Source organism: Peromyscus californicus, unplaced genomic scaffold (genome assembly GCF_007827085.1).
Source record: "Peromyscus californicus insignis strain IS unplaced genomic scaffold, ASM782708v3 Scaffold_18__1_contigs__length_77618521, whole genome shotgun sequence".
In the NCBI taxonomy this organism is placed as follows: Eukaryota; Metazoa; Chordata; class Mammalia; order Rodentia; family Cricetidae; genus Peromyscus; species Peromyscus californicus.
Window position 1 is genome coordinate 38,198,644 of NW_026294480.1, and position 17,935 is coordinate 38,216,578.

Sequence of the window (17,935 nt, forward strand, 5' to 3'; positions counted from 1 at the left end):
AAAACAAAAAACAAAGCAAAACAACAAAAAAAACCCCAACCAACCAAAAAAATAAAAGAAAGCAACCCCCCCAAAACCCCCAAAAAACCAAAACAAACACCCCCCCAAACCTCTGTGGGAGGCCAGCTCCCACCTTTTACAGGGGTCCTGTAAGGAGGAGAGAGGAATAAGGAACTTGTAGATAGCAGAGATGAGACAGACAGAAACACAGAATAGCTTCGGGAGGACCTGGGTCAAAATTTACTGGCGCCTTTTTGTCCTTTCAAAATGGCTTTTTATAACAACGCCAAGGGATGGGGCAAAAAACCTCCCCCTTGCTAGATCAAAGCGTATTGCACAGCCAAGTGCAGACCCTTCCAAATACATGGTAACCATGCAAGTGATCAAGTCATCCCCTTTTTGCAGCCCAGCTGGGTAAAGCAAGCTCACATCTCACTAGGAAGCCTCTGTGGGCTCCCACAAACCTCTGACAGAACTAGAGAAGTAGGATGTGATTACATCAAATCAATATGCAAGATCATAGAAGCAAAAAATTGCTCAGAGAAAGCTCTACAGACCTTAAGTCTCAAGGGTACTTACAATAATGTATAGAAAAGAAATGAAAAAGCTATCAGAGGACCTAGTAGTCCCCCAGAGTAATGTGGAAAGCTATAGGGAATGGTTGACTCACGTTGATGGGACAGCTGGAATGCCTCCGTTCTCTTTGACCTTTCAATACTATCTTCCTTTTAAAATTCACTTTAGAAATCCTTACCTGGTTGGCTCAGATTTCTTCTTCTTTCTGAACTGAGATTATCTCTACACCATGTTGTTGTCCCTTCCATTGTTCATTGTGTGCCTTGTCACACTGACTAGATATTAAGCTTTCTTAGGTCAGAAACACGTCTTTGGAATTTCTTCTCTAGTTTCACTAGAATCATTGTATTTACAGATGCTGTTCAATGAGTGTTGCTTGGCTCACTGAATGTTTCCAGAATAAAAACATGTTACCTGTATTCCAAACACACACACACACACACACACACACACACACACACACACACACACACACACACATATCTTCATTGATAACTGTAGCTCTCACACTTTTTCACAAAGGCTTCCTTTTTGCAACAGATGGAGACCATTAGAGAGACCCAGAAGAAGAATAAGTGGGTGTCCAACTCCAACTGATATATCTGTGATACAACTTCCATACTAAAGGCTCAGGGAAAATGACAGGAGAGGGAGCAGAAAGCTTGTAAGAGCCAGAGGAACAGGTTACCTGCTGCCTGATAGTGTCTTATGGACATGACAAGGAAAATGTGCCCACCATCTCTTTGACAGTATGACTGCATGGACAAGATCAGTATAATGACAACACCAGTTGACATGTTAATGTAGACAGAGTCTCACCCCTAGATAGAGAGCTACAAGTGGTCAGTGTTGTAGAGAGAGGGAGAATTCATTTCTTTCAGGAAGAAGCTCCCAGGCTGGGGATTTAGCTCAGTGGTAGAGTGTTTGCCTAGCAAGTGCAAGGCCCTGGGTTCGATTCTCAGCTCCAGAAAAAAAAAGAAGCTCCCACACAGGCTTTTTAATGTCAAGCCCTGGACACTTGTGCATATGAGCAATGTTAAAGGAACTCAGGAGAGAGAGCGCATGAGCATGCACACATGTAACAATAATTATTGACAAAGAGATCATGAATTTGGAAGGAGGACAGGAGGACTTGGAGGCAGGGGAGAGTGATATAGATACAGTGTTCAAGATAAAGCTCTCAAAAACTTTCAAAGGCATTAATGGAAAATTTTTCAGCTCGGCTTCTATGATTAATATTTATATGCTGTATTCTGAGAAAGCTGTAGAAGCCCAGATAAGACAAGAAGCAGGAGGAAAATTTGTAGATATGAAAGTATGAATGGAGAAAACATTTAGCTATGTCTTGACATGAGTAACAAAGTTGATAAGAGTAATGATACCATAGCCTTACATTTCAATAGATTCTTGATTCTTTGTCATATAACAAGGGACAGATAGATAAAGGGAGAGATAGTAATAATACAGAGAATAGCAAAGGAAGACAGATATAAAAGCAACAGTTCCAAAGAAAGGCAGGAAAAATAGTCAAGATAAAAGAAACAGAAGGAGAACATAAAACAGGGAATATTTATTGACAAAATAGTACACCAGGCAGAGAATCAAATATTTACAGTGTAGGAGTACTTGTAGCCATCTATAGGTAATGTTTTGATTTGTTTTCTACCATGTGAGTTGGGGAGAGAATGTCCTGAGTTCTTTCATACCCTTCCATTTTCATTCACTACGGTTGCTGATACTAATATGAATATCTTTGTTCCACATGCTGTATCTATGTGAACAGAAGGTATGGAAGCACGAAACTCAACCGCAGTATTTCAGAACATCACAAGACACTTGCTGTGGAAAGCACCATTACATTGTGCTTGTCTAAGGCCCTAACCTGAGGTTTTAGGTCTAAAATGTTTGTCAATGCATGCAGTAACTTATAAGCAAGTTCCAGTTGCATAACTTGAACTCATAGTAGCTGGGACTGCGTGCTCAAGATTGATACAAGATTCAGCCAACCCAAATCCCAGCACAGATGGGGAAGGTAAAGTCCCACCCCGATCTGAGGAGCTATTGGTACTTGATGGCTGCTGGGGGAGGGAGAGTCAGTTTTCTTCAGGGATCAAATCCTGATAGGCTACCAATGCTCCAGCAGATGGTTCAAACTCATGTACATACAGGCAGCACTCAGTGAGTACATGTAAAGAGGACATGAAGTGAGAGGAGAAAGTGGTAGGGAAGGTAAGGGGAGCGATTGTAAGTGGTGGATTTGATCAAAATCCATTACATACATGTATGAATATTGAATACAATATTTTTAAAGTTCTAAAGAGAATGCCCCATGTTACAGAATTCATATTTGCTGTGGAACTGGACGAATGCATATGAAAATATTCTGCTTGTTCCATGTCAGAGGCCATCAAAAGTCTTAAAATGTTGAAATTAATGCTTTGAGGTAATGGACTGCTGATTTGATAGGATGCTTGAACTGTGACCTCCTCTACCATCTGGACGTGTTACTGATGAACTGTGGATCTTTTGGTCGATTCAAGTGGGGGAATTATGGGTAGAGGAAGAGTCAGTTTTCTGGTGCTGGTACCTACCAGTCTCTTCACCACTAATTCCTGGCAGCAGATGGACAGGGACTGATAGCCCACTGCTTCTCTAGTGTTACTGTTCTGGTCCAGGCCTCAGGACGCTAAATTCTTGGCTCTCTTGTGACAAGCACTGCAGCTCTTACACAGGTCTAGGAAGTTGGGATTCCTAGACTTCGACAGCAGATATGATCCCAGCTTCTGGGCCTAGGTTGTTTCTCCTGTTTCTTGTTATTTCTGCCCTGGGCATTCCCTGGAACTCTCCAGCTGCCTCTGTTCACCATTGCCCCTGTCACTACTGCCACCCTCCTGGTGGTGCTGTTGGAGGCTGCCTCCCCGACTACCACCTCTGTTTCTGCCTCTCTGCTACTGTTGCCTCCATACCTGTGGTTGCTATGGTTGATACTACTGGTACCATGGCTGTCATTGCCACTGTCACCTGCACAGCCATTGTTGCATCCTTCTCCATGTTACATCCTTCTCCACGTTACATCCAACTCTGCCGATGATGATGATGACCAAAGGAGGCAGTAAAAGATGACCCAAGAGAAGTTCTTTTTTGAACATGAAAACAGGTTATAATTCAAAAGTCCAGGGTTATTTTAAACAGTAAAATATTTTCTCTGTAGAAAATAGTATAAATGATAACATTTCCCAATAAACCCTCTAAGCCAAATAATAGCTGAATTATACATATAAATATTGATTCATTTCTGGGATATGGAAGAAACCTATCTTCACCTGTTCATAGAGCTATGTTTTACTTAAGTTGTGTAAGTGAACTTCCTATTCATCTTCCCAAGCCTATACCCAAGGGATGCTCAATCATACCACAAAGATACATGCTCAATTATGTTCATAGTAGCATTATTCTTAATAGCCAGAACCTGGAAACAACCTAGATGCCCTTCAACTGGAGAATGGATAAACAAAATGTGGTACATACACACAATGGAGTACTACTCAGCAGAGGAAAAACAATGACATCATGAAATTTGCAGGCAAATGGATGGAACTAGAAAATATCATCCTGAGCGAGGTAACCCAGACTCAGAAAGTTTTTTATTTTAAATTAATCCCAGTGTTACAGTATTTGGGGGAGGATGGTGTTTAGTATAGGTGTCTCCCATATGTTCGCAGCGAGCCTACATTTATAGCTAGGAAAGGGGTGTTTATGTCACTCACAGAAGATCTTCATTCAAAGGAAGGACTGTGCTCATATCAACCATGGTACTGTCCTCTTCGCACTAATCACAGATGTCTTCTGCCAGGTCACAAGGGCAAGGACTACTTTTCTGGCATGTGTGGAAACAGTTGCAAGATCCTCTAGCTTTCCCTGAGACTTGTAACAGTGACAAGTCCAGGTCAAAATGTCTGAGATAACTGTGATTTGGGCAGTACACAACTTAGGAACCAGAGCTGTACTTCAGCAGCAAACAACCGGGATTGTAGTGTAGCTTCCTCAGGGCATCCGTGGAGGAGTATTCAAAGTGACTGGTCTTGGTGTGAAGGTAATTTTTTAGTTGATTTTTAGTGAATTTCAGTGCAAGTCCTCCGTCAGTGAAGTCTTGGTACCAGAGAAGGGTCTAAGAGCTGTCAGTTAGGATTTCAAATTGCCCCCCTTAGCTTATTTTAAGGAAAAAAATTACAAAGGTATTTAAATATAGACACCATTAACAGTGACTTTTAGCATTGTTTAAGTCCCACCTGACACCCTGGGGACATGGGTCTCCTTCATCTCAGAGTTGTTGTTCAGGACATGTTTTGTTTAGAAATGATACTCACCTCAGTTGAAGGGTGGATGATCCACCTACTCAGAAATGTCAGTATTAGGAAAAATTTGAAAGCAGGTCACAAAAGGTTTAAGTGATAATGTGAGGTAAAACACATGAAATCCTTAGAAGTATTTTTCTGTCCCCAATGGAGAAGAGAGCTTCTTCCTAATTAAATTATGTTCCTATTGAAAATAATATTTTAGAAGCAGGGTTTTAATTTAGCAGTCTTTGGCTGTTGAAAGCATGATCAACTTCTTTCAAGATCCATAAATTGACCCGTGGTCTGCCATAATTGTGCTTTTTACACCACCCCTTTGCACGTAGTAGAGGGACCTCTTTCCTGTGCGAGAGTGGAGAAGTATTCCAACCCTGGAAACAACAGCGGCTGTAGTGACTGGGCAAATCACGTAAGCTCTTCCAGGCTCAGTGATCGCAACTGTCAGAAGGAAAAATGGCATCAGTCATATCTTATAATGGTGCTCATTTCCATTTCTAAATGCCTGACCCATGTCAGCTACTTGCTGTGCCTATGGCATCCATTATCATAAGTTTCTCGTCTGCTCTGCATGGCAGGAATACTATTATCATTCATGTTTTACAGCTGTGAAAGCTGGAGCTCAGATTTCTTCAGTAAGCTTTCCACATTCACAGAGCTAACATGTGGGTACAGCAGATTAAAAAATCCCCACTAATTTATTTCTAGTGGGGTGTGGTGGGGAGAGCACGTACATGTGGAGGTCAGAGGATGCTTGTGGGAGAAGGTTCTTTCCTTCCATTGTGTAGGCTTTGGGGATTGAACTCAGGCTTAGCATTAAGCCATTGTACTCACTGAGCCTTCTTTCTAGACCTGTAGCAGATTATATCACTTCATATGTATGTTCAAAAAGTCCCTGCCTGGTTCTCCTTGGAGCTTTGAAAATCATTACAAATAACACATGAGAACATTTTGAAAACTTCAAAGTTTTCTGAAAAATGCTTGTCGTTATCTCTATCCTAATAGGTGTGAATTAGTTATCATGTAGTCTTTGAGTTCCTTATAACAAACACTTAACTTTGAGCCAGATTTTTAACTAGTCTATGAAATTAGTGATTCCCCCTAATGTGTATTATATAAGATGTATTATAAGGAAATCTTAAATATACCCAAGTAGAAGTTTTTGCCATTCTTAGCATCTGGTGTTCCTATTTCATTGTTTTTAGAGGAAAGGTATAATGAATCAAATTTACTAAGAAAAATTGAGTGAATGTTTTAAGAAATAAAAACTAATTGCGTATAACACAGCCTTCATGTAACACTCCCTGGAACATGAATGATATTATAAAAACATCAGAGGAGAAGAGAGAAATATCCTACAAAGACCAGAATATCTCTACTGAAAATTCATGCATCACCTATTCTACTGACCAACAGTTTCATTCCCCCATCTGGCTCTTGGATGCTTATTTTTAGAGTCAGTAATGACCAACAGGATTGTTAAAACTTACTTGAAGAGTTTACTTTTGATTCAGAGGCATACAACTTCTGCAAGAAGATGGGTGGGGATCCACAGAGCTTCCCTAAAATAAGTACTGAGTTTTGGAAAAAGTTTTTCTCTTGTAGGGAAGCATCCCATTTCCATGGAGAGGGACCAGCAAGAGATACTGCTCTGTTTTTCTTGTCAAGGAAGGAGCTATGGTAGTCAGGCTATCAGGTAGCCAGTTAATCTCCATGACAGGTTAACATTCAAGAAAGGCTTTTCCCATGACGTTTTCCAGAACTGCCAACATCTCAATGAAAAGGCAATAAAACTCTGCAGAGGAATCAGCTGAGCCCAGAAATGAGCTGCCTTTTCTGCTTCCTTGTGCTTACGGTTCAGATAAAAAGATCTGCCATAGTGAGGAACTGTGAGATTAAAGCCACATGCATAACACATGTGCATCTCCTGGCATAGACCGATTCCCACTACTGAATCCAATCCCATTTTCCTAAATATACCTTCCAGTTGTTCTTGAAAACTCGGTGTATTCTATCCGGCTGGCCCATGTAAGTAGCTAAAGAGTTCAGAAGAAAATGTGTTCAAATGCTGACAAGATGGAGGATGTTTGATCTTCAAGGCTTTATCAAACATCTTTGATGGGTAGAATATAGTTTTGTGTAGGTAAATGTTGGGGTCCAGAATGAGTTTAGCAGAGTGAGAAGTAATGCCATTGGACAACTAACTTGCTACTTATTTTGGGTATCTTTAGTTGTGTGAATGTTGGGGGCACTCCTTCATAGATTTTCTTAAAAAATTGTAGGTGAGATGGGATAATACAGTTTTGTCTAGTTCCGTCAGGGATTTGGCTCCATTGGAGTCCATGAGCAAAGGCATGAGACTCTCTGGAATGACCCACAGCATAACCAGGCTCAACTTTCCTTCACCCAGAGCTTGAATTTCGTTGGACCTTAACATGCAAGATAGACTAAACAGAATCAATATGCAAGTGATTTTTACAAGGAAAATGATGGGTACCTGTCCCACTTTGCTATGTGTATTTGTTCATTGATTTTGAGTAGAGGATGAAAGGGGCAACCTTACGTTGTCTCTAAAGCTGTCTTTCAACAGCTAGTCAGAACCATGCCACACTTTAGAAATGAAGATGCTTGTCAACCACATGGCTTGCCCACCTCTGTGCAAATTCCGGGGCCTAGGGCAAAGTATTCCTAATAGAACTTTTTTTTTTTATTATAAACCCTTTCACTTTGGGAGGTAGAATTAATGTACTAAACTCTGGAGACTCAACTTGGAATCTGCTTTACCTCTGTCCAGTCTGGAGCTTACTCTCTGCCAGCTGATCTTAGACAGGTTACTTAATGTGCACTGCTTTCATCTTCCTGTAAGTGAGGGCATCTCAGGTAAGTTTCTTGTCTCCCTCTGTCTGGGGTATAGGAGTGTGTGTGCATAGTGTGGTGTGGTGGTGGTGGTGGTGGTGTGTGTGTGTGTGTGTCTCCATGTTTTGCCCTTCTCCAGTTCCCCCTTTCTAGGGACATTTGTCCAAACTCCTGCTGGCCTCTCTTCCTACCCAAACTTCTCTATCAGGCTTCTGAAAAAGAAGATTAAGTTTGAATGAATGGGTCATTGTTTCTTGTAAGATAAACAACAGTCGATAAAGGCGGGGGATGACCTACTTCTGAAGCCGACAAGCAAGGAGGAGTTTATAGCTTTGTGCTCTTTAGACTTAACCAGTTTTCCTTCTTGGAATGTATTTTATGGAACCTGACTAATCACCCTGGCAATATGTTACCAAAGTCTTTTTGGCTGTGAATCAAAGTCTCTACTATTCCAGCACATGAACTCTGAGAACCCAGGCATGGAGAGCACTGTAAGGAGCTGGAGAAAGTATGTGTAAAGAATTTTGGCTTTCGACTCTGATATAAAGGGAGAAAAAGAACAGGGATAATGAATTGGGGGAATAAGTACAAGTAACAAATGCATGGGAAAAGGGGCCTAACCTTCTTAATATTCAAAGAAGTACAAATAAAAGTAACATGCTAAATGCTATCATCTCCCCCCCCCCCAATCATATTTCCAGGAATGTAAATGGTTGACCAAACCTGGTGTGTTTCCAAGACTGAGAAACCGGCATACTTTTTGCAGCTTCCAGATAATCTTTCTGATAAGCACAGTCACGTAAAATATAAAGCTTCTTTACTCAACAGTTCCTAGTTTAGGACTTATCCCTAAGAGATAACCACAGAATGTATGTACAAAAAGTACAGCATATAATGTGTTTGCAGAAGTGTACTCATAGAGGAAAACCAGAAACAATGTTAGGGGATTGGTATAATAAAGTATGGCCAATATGTCCTCTAAAATCCCGTGGAGTCAACAGAACCTATCATGTAACACTTTAGATCTTGCTGTGGGAAATTATTCAGTGATGCAAAGCAGATGGATACACATCCATCTGTTCCTCCAAGGCGATGTCAGTAGAAATGTGACATGTCCACTTAAATCGGAACAGGAACAATTAGAGTGCCTTGTACTTCCTTACCGACTGAACTCTCAGCTGTGTGCCTTATCCACTCTGTCCTTAGGGAAAGTTACACAAACCTTCTTATTCTTAGTAAAAATGCAGAGAATAAAAACCAACCTCTTTGAGGTTACTGCATGAATCAAGCCATAAAGCACATGTCAAGCACCTGGGATGAAATAAATAAAAAGAGCTTTGATTCCTTGTCCATTCAGAGTTTCAACTTTCTTTTCATTATATAAGTATAAACAGCTGTGTTCTTATGCTTACGATTCAAAGGGAGACAGCTGAGTGGGTTTTGAATGGCTTCCATTTGTTTTAATGCAGGAAGAGCCCTCGTTCCAAGTATGTGGACTAGTATTTTCCTAAGGCTGCAGTCCGCCAGAAAATAGCCATATTGAATCATTGTTTTCCAAAGCCAGGAGAGGAGATGGAGTGACTGGTGCTGATGTTGAGCCTAAAATAATATCTCATTCTTGTCATCCTTAGGCACTTCAAGACCAAATGATTTTGCGTAGATCTACAGTTCCCCTCTGGGTCTGGAAGAACAAAGCTTTTGTTATTTATGCTCTTACACAACAGAGCTCTGTCCTATGTCCAGGAGTACATAAAACAAGGGATTTCTCAGGCTGTCCTATCTAATGGGAGAAGCTGTTCCAAGGGCCTTCAACCACCTGCAGAGGGCCTATACGGTCTACAAAGGGTGATGGGCAGACTCGTAGAGTACAGCAGCCAATCAGGGCTGGACTTAGTTCTGCTATATTGCATTGAAGTTAGTGGACTCAGCCACCTGGAAACTCTACTACTGAGCTACAATCCCAGTCTTAGTATTCACTTTTAACTCAGTCTCTCCTAAGAACATGAACGTATGGAATCACATTAATAATCTCTGTGAAAAGAAAAAACAAATAGCACCCCCTTTTTTCTCTCTGTATCTGAGGTTGAGAAATGAAATGGTAATATTTTTTTCCTTTGAATATTTCTGGCCTATGGATAGTTATTTTAGGTAATTTTGAATAATCTTTTTGGAACTGTTGACAGTATAGAATGAGGGGTAATCATGGCTCAAGGATTTTTACCACTGGTCAAAGGATCGATCATTAGAAGAACATGAATTAGGCTGTCAGTGTCCCATATCCATCCTCTCCTTTCTCTCTTTTACACAAAGCAATCCCTGGCTTGTTCTTGTACCACCACACCTATGTGGAATTTTTATTTAGCAATAAGCCACATCTAAGGTGAATCTGGAATTGACTCTGATTCCTAGTAGTGATAGCTGGTGAGTATTGCAAACAAATAATGCTCCAGACTTTGTGTTACATGGCTTGCACATATTGTCTTGATGTTTCTCAAGGGTAGTTCAGAAATGGCTAGCTTTACAAGCATGGTTGGAGAACTGGGCGATGAAAATGCAGATCCCTAGGCTCTGTTCTCTAGACTCTTGGTATTGGCATCCTGTAATGGGAACCAAGGATCTTCCATTTTAACAAATGCCATTTGATAATTCTTATGCACATGAAGTTTAAAGGCTCCTCTTGTTTTTTAGTGCACATGGGATTCAAATGTAATGTTTTTTTTTTCTTTCCAGTTTTCTGATTTCTGTTCTCACATTTCAATGACACACAAAGAAATGGAAATAAAGTCTCATGAATTGTTAGGTAGGGAGCAGACCACATATCCTTAATACTGATAATTGCAAATGTGTTTCTATTGCTAAGTTACCTTTTAGGAGATGAAAAACAGTGCCTGATTTTATTATAGGACTGAGAAATAAGTGAGAAATCCCCTCTTGCTGGATGGTACTACACACTCTGGAGAAAAAGAGTCACAAGTCCCAGGGACAGGGCAGGGCTGTATAGGGCTCCCTGTGCTGGCCTCACATGGAGAGGTCAACACTTGACATTCTCCCTGGTCCGCAGCTGTGAATACAGGACAGGTTTGCTTCTAAGGGAAAGTTTCTGATATTGTGGTGTGATTCTCAGGCCCAGAGAGCCCTGTCTGCCTTTTGTGTGTCTTCTTGTAATGCCTATTCCTATTACAATGAAATGCCACTTGGAAGTTAGTGGGAACATTTCAATGTGTTTTCACAGGCTGGCTTAATCTGCTGCTCTGGTGATGGACATAAATTAATTCCTTTGATGAGAGGAAGAGCAGAGAAGCCCCTCATGGGCTCCATCAGTGGAGGGAGTTAGGAACATAGGGAGGTTATGTTGTGGGGGGGGAATAAATTGATTAGGAGAGAGTCTAAGACAAATTTTACTTTGGTCCTAGCCATGGGATTTCTGTATTAGTTAGTTTTGTATCCCTGATACAAGTTATTTAGCAAATAAAGAGACACTTATTTTCACTTATATTTTTAATATTTAGGTTCAAGATCATGCAATCCAGAGTGACCAAACACAATCCACTTTGACTGTACCCAAGAGCCTTCCACTGAATGTCAGTCATTCTTAAATGCCATTGCACCTCCTAATACTGCAACCTTGGGGACTAAGATGTTCTGTCTGGACCCTGGGGAAAACTCATCTAACACATAGCGGCTGTTCTCCAGTATATCCATTTCTTAGAAATCTTGAGCCTCTCACCAGTCCTCTTTCTCAGTGGATGTCCAGTGTAGGTAGCCTATGTCCTCAGACTGTAACAATACTTCACATGGTAATGCCTTGGGGTCACAAGTGGGCGTTGAGGGAGAAACATCATGTCCTATGGCAGCTGAATCAACAGAGGGGAAGTGGGAGCTAATAGCCTGCTTCTGAGTCTGAGACACCCCTGACCTTCCAGTGTGTTCTGCCGAGAGCAGGATAATGAGAATGAATGAGATTTGGCTTAGCATATTCTACGCTTTGCCAGGCCCCACACAAAGCTTTAAATATGTGATTATTTCCAGCAGACATAATGAGCTTCATGGCATTTCTTTATCAACTTGAGAAAGACCAGGGGTGATTTTCTAACTCCAGAAAAGAATTTGTCTGCAGGTCTATTGATTTCACTATAATTCTGGCATTTCTTCATGTTCTTTTTGACATTTTATTTTTCCTAAACTGAAAATGGCCCTCAGTTTTCTCAATGTTTATTTTCTCTTAGCACTAAATTATGTGGGAAGTAGTACTAATTCCTTAATTTACATAGTATGAGGTAACCATCTTCCATAAAGTGGAAGTGAACAAGAAAGGGTTCACAGTAAAGAGGAAGTGAACAGAAAAGGGCTCACAGTGAAGAGGAAGTAAATAGGAAAGGGCTCACAATGAAGGGAAGTGAACAGGAAAGGACTCACAGTGAAGAGGAAGTGAACAGGAAAGGGCTCACAGTGAAGAGGAAGTGAACAGGAAAGGGCTCACAGTGAAGAGGAAGTGAACAGGAAAGGGCTCACAGTGAAGAGGAAGTGAACAGGAAAGGGCTCACAGTGAAGAGGAAGTGAACAGGAAAGGGCTCACAGTGAAGAGGAAGTGAACAGGAAAGGGCTCACAGTGAAGAGGAAGTGAACAGGAAAGGGCTCACAGTGAAGAGGAAGTGAACAGGAAAGGGCTCACAGTGAAGAGGAAGTGAACAGGAAAGGACTCACAATGAAGAAGAAGTGAACAGGAAAGGGCTCATAGTAAAGAAGTCAACAGGAAAGGGCTCACAGTGAAGAGGAAGTGAACAGGAAAGGGCTCTCAGTGAAGGGGTTCATTGTTGTTTAACTTGCTGGTAGGGTGAGAAGATGGGTCTGTATTTCCAGAAGCCCATCCCAGGATCTAGAAGCAGGTAGATGTGGCTGGTGGGTATTTGTATGGAAGTAGAGGGAGGTAGTGGTGAAGGCCTACTATGAGTGAATAAATGAATGGATGGAGGAATGAATGACTGCAGTCTCTACTCCTTCAGGAGGGAGGCTGTACCTTTACCAAGTTGACTGACCTGTTCTTTTACTTCTCAAAGAGTTTATTAAAACCTCAGTTAATAGTCTCATGCTTTGAGAAAACTCTCACCAAAGGGAGGAAAGGAATAATTAGCTTAAATCCTTCTCATATTTAAGCAGGGAATTCAGCATGCATCGAGACATGGTTCATGTGTTTTGGATAATCTGCACAGTTTGGGATCGACACCTCCCCCACCCCTTTCAAATCATTTTTGGTTAGGATACCAGGAATGAAGATTAATGGCTCCATTATTATTTCCTCTTCATGCAAGGCTTTTTAACGTGCCTGACCTTTGTCCCAACTCTCCTCTGAATCATGTCTGCTTCAATTACCCCTTCTTTGTTGCATCCCAGGAAAGTGTGCTTACGTGACGCACCAAATGCAGGGTTGGTTTCAAAGCGTCACGTGATGACCGGGTAGACAAGCAACAACAGTGACTTACCATCCCACTGTCCTTTGATCTCAGAGGCATCAAGACAAACATCTTATCTATAAATTTACCCCAGGTGCAGCATGTGAGAATGATAGATCCATACCGATGCATCTGGATGCTTAATAATGAAAATGATAAAATAATAATTCTTTTTTAAAGTGCTGTTAGGTATTGTGCCCAAACTGTCAGTGAAATACCAGAGCTGGAATTTGAACCTGGACAGTCTGGCTCTATCTGTGTTGAAACCTTGCTGGAAGCATAGACATGGTTTGAGCAATATTTGTTAGTAATGCACCTCCAATGTTTTGTCTTACTAAATCGCCAGTCTTTGCATATCTCACTTCATAACACTCCAGAGAAATGGGCAAAGAACATGAAGGGCCACAGCAAAGTGTATTTCTCTCCTCCCAAGGTCTTCTTATGCAGAGGAAGAATTCTGATTTAACATAAATTCATGTTTAAGTGTAAAAAGATAACAGTTTTCGTTAAGCTTAAGTGTGATCTATCATGTAATATATTTTGAAATTCTTTTCGCATACATTATTAGTGTAATTCCATATGTTCATATTCTTAGAAAAGACTGAGTTAAAAATAATTTTGTTGAGCTGAAGTATAATGAATTTTAGAAAATTTTCACAGAGATTATTAATGTGATTCCATACGTTCATGTTCTTAGGAGAGACTGAGTTAAAAGTGGATACTAAGACTGGGATTGTAGCTCAGTAGTAGAGTGTTGGCCCGGCATGGGGTCCGGGATTCAATCATCTTCTCTACAGAATAAATAAAAACAGAAAACACACAACAATAAAAACAAAACCCCCTTTCAAAGTCCCTCCATATGGTAAGTATAAATTTGATTTGAAATCTCTGTGCCTAGAAGGGTTTTGTTATATAAATCAAGAACATAAGTCTATCTCCACAGTGACCACAGACTTGAGTCTTTAGTATTCATACTTTTAATTTGAATTATAACACTTTTTGTTATGGCAAGGCAATATTGACATTTTTTTTTTCAAGTAAAGTTCTCATATGGTGCTGCCTGTCAGATGTACCCTACCAAGGAAGAGGTTCTGATGTTTAGGTTTCTTGGTAATGAGTTTAGCATTGTGAAAATGATACAGCTGTTTGTTCCTGTCACATAGAATAGTTAATGTCTTGCCGATTTTAATTGGTTTGATGGACCAATGTGGTGGACCTGAGTATATCAGTCACTTGTGAGTAACTTCTTTGGCTCTATAAACTGTAATGCCAGACAAATTAGCTCATAGGCCCATAAATCATTCTTGGCCCAAGTTTGGGGACATTTTCAGTCAACCATAGCTGCTTTGATATTTGAAATTTGCTGATGCTTTTGGGTCAGAAAAGAATTTATGTCCCTGAACTACTCTTCAGTTATTGTGATTGTCTTCATCCCTGTCCCTAGAGTTGAGGTCAATGAAATATGAGTAAGAACTGTATTCAGCTGTTTAGGTGACCCTTGCTTTCCACAGCTTCCCAATACCTGATGCCATAGCTGTTAGATTAACTGTTGACGATGCCAGGGAATATTCTCTCAAGCTAGAGCCTCCTAATACAAGGCCCAATAGTTGGAGAGTGATGTCTGCCGTTACTGACTCTGACATGCTGGCCTAACAATTTTAAGGCAAGAGAAAATGATAGTATTGATATATGTATTTTATTTTCTTCTTCCTTGATTTGTTTTTAATAGGGATCATGAAAAATGTGATTATACAATTGCCTCAAATCGAATCATACTTCATACCAAGTCATCTCTTTCATTGTTGAGTCCCCTAACTGTGTCATAGCATCAGTTGCTATAAAAAGTTTAAATCCCCAGAAAAATGTCCTGATGCAGGAGCTATCTCAAGATACCATGACTATTACAGTTTTTGGAGGGAAGACTGTGGTGTTATTTTTGAAAGCTCGTGGCATTAGTGTATTTGGTATAAACAGTCATTAGTAATTTGGCATAAACAGTCATTAGTAATCAATGAACCACTTGGAGTTAAGCCAGCCACAACTTGCAGTATCTCTGAGGGTCAGGCAGCCAGGGGTTGCTTCTGTGTTGACAGAATAGAATGAACAACAGCTGTAAAAGCTCCACTCCTGGACTTGCTGTATGTTGGCCACTGCCTTGGCTGGTGAGACAATGTTCTACAGAACTGGAGGTGGTGAGCTCTTTCTAGTTGCCAATTTCTGGATGAAAATAAACATGCGGTGGCTCCCATGTCTCAGTTTTCCACCAGGTATGTCCAGTCTGTTGCCTGTGGGGCTGCATGCATGCCAGGCTAGCTATGAGTGTGGCCCAGCCCAAGGCTGTCAATGTCCATAACGCATTTTAAGATTCTTAGAGTTTATTTTGGAAGTCAGTTGTGTAGTTCTTGAGTATGGATTTTGAGTAACGTTCTGTGGCAGTGTCAAAAGGTTGAACCTACCTGCTGACGAGGCTTTGCCTTGTCTCTTAAAATGGGGAGTTTGAAATGAGAATTCAAGAGGGATTTAGCAAGGTTTTATTACCAGTTAAAAATCAGGGAGTTTGGATTGAAGATTCAACAGTATTAAGAGTATGTTTTTCCATTTCAAACTAATTAATTTATGTTCTCTTTGAGCAAAAGGGACACCAGTTTTAACACCCTTACTTAGAAATTTCTATTCTTGTGTGGTCACCATAGGCGGCAGCCCTGTCAAAAAGTCTAATTAAATTAAAAAATTATTTAAACAGAGAAAAACATTCTTTTCTGGCTAGTCACAAATTGCACAAGTCAAAAAACAAATTCTGGGAAGAAATTGCCTGTGGATATTTTTTCTTTCTGTTCTCCGTGTTCTGCTACTTTTTCCCCTGGTGTCACATCTCAAGTTGAATTCAGTCAATTATCTATAACAAGCCCAAAGTATGCAAATGTCTCCTCCATTAGTGTCCTTTATACTTGGCTACCAAATGAAGCATTTTTTCCCTCCCTTTGGGAGGCTATTCAATCAAAACACAAATGGAACATTTTATAACTTCTCTTGCCACTTTGAAAACATAACTTGATTTAGTTATTTGAAAAGGTTTTTTTTGCAAGAATTTTTGTTGTTGTTAATATTACATTTGCTATAAATTTTGTTGAAGATGTCCAATCCACTGAGTATTTGCATTTGTTACCATGGAAAGGATGTTACGTATGTGAAGGGTGTGGGGCGATGTGTATCTTGTTTTCCTTTTTTTTTTTTTTTTGTTTTGAATTTAAATTTTTCACCTTTTGCTCACCTGTGTAGTGATTTCAAATATTTTTGTAGGTTCTTTAATAAATAAAAAATGTAGACGTATGTTATAGTAAATATCAAGTATAATTAGTTGTTGGAATTTAGTGGTAAATAAGGTAGGTATTAGAGAGGGAAATAGTAAAACTCTGTCTCTCCGAGCGTTGCAAAGTCCCCTGATTCTGATTCTCGATATTCTCTGCTCCAGCCCTCTCTTCATGGAACATTCTTGTGGCCCAAAAGGCAGAGGAGCCGAGCAGCAGTTTCCCTTCCCGGCTCACCATGTGCACAGTTATTTCCTCCCTGCTACAGAAGCATGCAGTCTGGCCTCTCCCCTCCCTGCCGGCCCGGTTGCCCTGTGTTCTCAGGAGTAGATGAACAGGCTCTCCTGTCAGAGAGGTAGCTGTGAAGCTGTTCTTGGAAAATTACCTATTTTTCCCTACCCCTAATGAATGTTATTTCAGGGACACAAACCTCCCCGGACTCATACTTCATAACAAATGACCTACGAAAAAGCACGGGACAGAGAAAAATAAACCAGAAGCCGGTTTAGTTGCTCAAGCAACTTGGTGGGTTATCATTTCCTCTCAGCGTTATTCCTGCTAACAATAAAAGGGAAGCTGAAGGTTACCTCAGGGTTTGTCTGCGGGCTCGCCCTTTGGTGTCTGGGGGTGGCTCTGGTCCTTTAACGCCGGTACTTGCTTGGATTGCCACACCAGGAGATCTTGCTCCGGCTTCAGACTGTGCAGATCACCTGTCCTCCTTCCCTGAGACAAAGAAGCTGTGGTTTTTTTTTTCCCCCCTCTGGCCTTTCCAGGCAAAGTGACTGTATAGATAAGCAGAGTGCTGTGTGGAATATCTCCTCTGCTGCGCTCCAGCACAGCCCTTCAGCTGTCCAGAGCCAGTTAGACTTGTTATGAGGAGCTAACTGATTGGCTGGATCCGGGATCAGTTTCATAGATTATAGCCCGGCGGTTGGGAAGCACCAGCTCTATAGTTGCTGTAGTCCCGGGGCTTGCCAGTTCCTGTCTTAATGCACATGTTGTTGTCATTGAGTCCTAGCACGGCCTTGGATGTTTCTGTCCTAAATAGCTGACATTGCATCTTCAAGACTGTGTGAGTAATCCAGATTTTTTTTTTTTTCAAAGCTCAGGAAATTAATTACATGCCCTGGGAGGGAGTGATTGTAAGGAGAAAATACTGAACTAGCAAATGATTCATTTTCAAGGTGCTTTGCTGTATGTATCGAGTTCAATGCGATGAATCTCAAAGCTCCTGGGACCTGGCAGGGTTATTCCTGCTTTTTCCCCACTGTGAATCACAGCCAAGCTGCATTTGAAGGCAGCTTTTGGAGGCATTTGTTAACTCGGCTTGTTTTATGGGGGTCTATAAAGTGATAAAGTCTAACACCAGCAGGTTGAAACAGAATGCAGTGAT

At 40.8% G+C, this 17,935-nt stretch overlaps 1 long non-coding RNA gene across 2 annotated transcripts; it reads right to left on the reverse strand.

The window, feature by feature from the left end:
- Positions 1 to 2,126: 2,126 nt before the first annotated feature.
- Positions 2,127 to 17,610, reverse strand: LOC128113519 (uncharacterized). Of its 2 annotated transcripts, XR_008219519.1 has the most exons (3): positions 17,130 to 17,610; positions 4,944 to 5,369; positions 2,127 to 3,712 (listed from the first exon to the last, which is right to left on the reverse strand). It is a non-coding gene; the product is annotated as an uncharacterized LOC128113519 (long non-coding RNA). The 2 variants fall into 2 exon arrangements; XR_008219518.1 differs by lacking the exon at positions 2,127 to 3,712 and having other exon boundaries at positions 4,169 to 5,369.
- Positions 17,611 to 17,935: the final 325 nt, after the last annotated feature.